This window comes from Pogoniulus pusillus, chromosome 3 (genome assembly GCF_015220805.1).
Source record: "Pogoniulus pusillus isolate bPogPus1 chromosome 3, bPogPus1.pri, whole genome shotgun sequence".
In the NCBI taxonomy this organism is placed as follows: domain Eukaryota; kingdom Metazoa; phylum Chordata; class Aves; order Piciformes; family Lybiidae; genus Pogoniulus; species Pogoniulus pusillus.
Window position 1 is genome coordinate 17,534,525 of NC_087266.1, and position 3,899 is coordinate 17,538,423.

Genomic DNA, 3,899 nt, shown 5'->3' on the forward strand with positions numbered 1-3,899 from the left:
ATTCCTAAATGAGCTTTAGAGGAAATCTCAATTCACAGTTCTGCCACTTGGATGGATATGACTGAGGTAGGAATCATTTACAGCCTGGGATGCTAACTGTGCAGTTCTGTATGTGCTAGATTTTTGTGTTTGGCAAATACTGCTGGGAGATAGGGGAACTCTGTATATACTTCCCTCTGTCCCTGGTCTGCCTCTTGGCAAGCTCGACACCATCAGTGTATGACAATTTTAGCATCACAGGAAGACTCCTCTGTGAACGATTTTCATAATCTCCAGTTTTCAGAGAACTGTTCTACTTTTGAATTTGCTAACCACTCAGATTTTTACCTCTCACTCATCCCTTGGAATGCAAGCTAGAATTTTGCACTAGTGGATGCTCCAGGCTATACTGAGAAAAACACTATGGCTTTCTTCTGAATGCTTGCATCTGCACCATGGAGCAGCTAAAAATTACATGAATCATAAAAATAAATGTTTTGTAGAAAACAATCCCCCAAAAAAGACAAGAAGATGAATTATTCATTGTTTTTCTTAGTTTGTAGCAGTGCAGTTTTTCTGTAAGGCTTGCCAGACATTAGACAGGAGTCTTTCTACATGATCATGTAGGAATATAGCAGGACTGGCTTTGTGCTTTCCCCTGTGTGTAGCACACATAGAAATCAGGTCATTAGTTATTTTAGCAAAGGAATTTGTTATTCTCTATATAGAACTTTAATTAGACAAAGGGATTTAATTCTAAAACCTCCAAGCAAGAACTAGATACAGCAGTATAGATCAAAATTAACTTAGGGAAGGGCAAAGAGTTTGTTACTTGAGTTGCTGGACTCCACTGCACTAGAGGTGCACAAAAACATCACAGTATCATCAGGGTTGGAAGAGACCTCACAGATCATCAAGTCCAACCCTTTACCACAGAGCTCAAGGCTAGACCATGGCACCAAGTTCCACGTCCAACCTTGCCTTGAACAGCTCCAGGGACGACAACTCCACCACCTCCCCGGGCAGCCCATTCCAGTGTCCAATGACTCTCTCAGTGACGAACTTTCTCCTCACCTCCAGCCTAAATCTCCCCTGGCGCAGCCTGAGGCTGTGTCCTCTTGCTCTGGCGCTGGCCACCTGAGAGAAGAGAGCAACCTCCTCCTGGCCACAACCACCCTTCAGGCAGCATTTCACCAAAGAGCTTGTGGCCTGGAGCAAGGGAGGTGAGCAAGACAGCATGGTGCCAATACATATTGGCACAGCTGGCAGTACAGCAAAACTGAGCAGCACAGGAGGAGCCAGAGAAAGGGATGCAAGTAAGCTTCTTGTATGGTTATGGACAGATTTTTTTCCAACTTCAACAGCAACCAAAGAAGGCACAAGGAGGCGACTGAAAAACCTAACCCTTGGATAACAGTGTTACGGTCTGACATACTGGAAATGAGAACAAACATATCTCTGGTGCATGCAACATGTCTGAGAAGGTCCTTGAAAGAAAAGTTGGAGCTGTCTGAACTGCAATGCATAGAGAAATATGCTGATATTTCAGTCTTTTATTCTTAGAATCTTAAGTTGCACTGATAATTGCAAACTAAAAAAAATGCTGTCTAGCAACAGTATCTTTTGTGATCCTCTCAAATTTAGTATAATGATTGCCTGGGGATCTTATGCATAGTGGTAATTAACTTCACCACGGTTCTATTCCATTATTTTTCAAGCACAACAATAACAGCTCCTAGACATTTGAATGATGAGAGTCAAAGACTGTCATTCATGAAGAGAGAAAATTGTCTTTGTGGTAAAGCACTGAAGGTAACAGTGCAGCCTATGCCATTTCAGTTGGGTCATCCATCATGATAGTGAAAAATTAATCAATAATACAGCTCTAATATCAATTTTTTACACTAAAGAGAAAGAGAGAGGGAGAAAGGCACAAGAAAAATGTTTCTAAGACCATATACCTATCTAAAAAACAAGCAAACAACACAACCAAAACCAACAAACCAAGGAGTCTGAAACACCCGCAGGCAGTTGGGAACTGCAGTGTGATGCATCACCAGCATACATGTGTGAGCAGTGCGACTTCTGCATCTGTTTCCTATTCTGCCAGGAGTTAATTCCAGGATACCTCATACACAGTTTTCTTCATATGATATTACGAGTCACAAAACTGCACTGGGGAAGGCCCCCACAACCTAGTGTTCGCCATTTATATGGGACTACACAATGAACCTGAAGCGAGAAGAGGGGGGAAAAAAAACAACCCCAAAACCACCATAAAAGACAACTTCAAAGTCATAAATGGCAGCCTTCTTAAGAACAGCATCACACTAATTGCCTTTCCGGTCACCCCCGAGTATAACCACAGAGCGTTCTAGGGTAAAATTCTTCTGATCTTGTGCAAAACTCCCTCAGAGGTTTTGGGTGACCCAGTTCCGTCTGCCTGCTGCCTCCCGCTCTCTGCTCGGCAGCAGCCGCAGCTGCCTCCCGCTCTCTGCTCGGCAGCAGCCGCAGCTGCAGCGGCGCCGCCTCAGCACGCTGGACAGCGCCGGGCAGAGCGGGAGCCAGCGGGGCTAGCGCGGCCCCCACTGCTGCGATGCTGTGAGACCAAGCGTAAAACTCGCTGCTAGCTCCTCGTTCTTCTTGCATCTACCCTCCGTGGTTCAGCGCTTTACTGCTTGTTGACTGCTAGAAAGTAGCACTCGGGATGGTTCTTAGCGATCTTCAGCAAAATTGTTATTTGGATTAGGTTAATTATCCGTAAGCTTGTAGTGGGAATCAGAGATTGGCAGCCGTGTTGAGCCCATGTCCTTTTGTGGTTTGGAACTGTATTAGCAGATTTTCACTCAGTTTGCCTGTGAAAGTTCAACAAGTGTCCAGGCTACACTCTTAGTAACATGTTTTATTTATAGCTAATCCTGCAAGCAGCAGGGACTTGGACTCAGTGATCCTTATGGGGCCCTTCCAAATTGAGATATCACAGAATCACAGAACACCAGAGGTTGGAAGGGATCTCCAGAGATCATCAAGTCCAACTGCCCTGTCAAAGCAAGATCACCTGGAATAGTGTAGGAATGCCTTCACCCTGGGAGACAATCAGTAGGGACACTGTGATAATGCAGATATCAGAAAGACAAAGAAGATGATGTAAATAAGGAAGGTCCAACATGCATTAAAGAAAACTTGAGGAAAATAAACTTGGTATTAGGAAAAAAAAAAAAGTAATTCTCTAGTTTGACACATCAAAACCAGGCAGAAGCATGAGATCAAGGCTGTAAGACAGAAAGCACAGTGGTCATGGAAAATTCAGTTAACACCTTCCAAAGTGGGGAAATGTCAGACTAGACTCTAGTTTGTGTTATGTCTTTTAACAAGATAAATTATGTTTCCTGGTCAGTCAGATGTCACAGAAGGAGAAGCTGCATAGCTACTAACAGCATACAGGACACACAGGGTCAGGATCAAATGTTGCTTTTGAAATATAATGGTGTGATAGTGAGCAAACTCTGCATGAGTGAAGCATCCTTATGGGAATGGGATGGTCAGAAGAGAAGAACCAGAAAATATAGGAATTGGTTAATAAAAAATACTACTATTTGAAACACAGACAGTGCACCAAAACTGGAAAAGTTGAATAGAACTCAGAAAAGTTAACTACAAAATTCTAAGGAGGGCAAGAAAAAATACTGAGTAAAACCAGGGCAGATGCATCAAAATCTAATAATAAACTACATCAGAAACAGGAAAGCTGCCACAGCTAGAGATGATGGATGCAGAAGAGGAGCACTCAGGGAATCTAAGTTTGGTACAAGAAAGGTATATTAATTACCTCTGGCAGCACTCACTGTTGAACAGCATAGGAGGATTTCTACACCAGAACTTTTATCTGCAAGTGAGGAGCTGGAAAAATGGCCTCAACT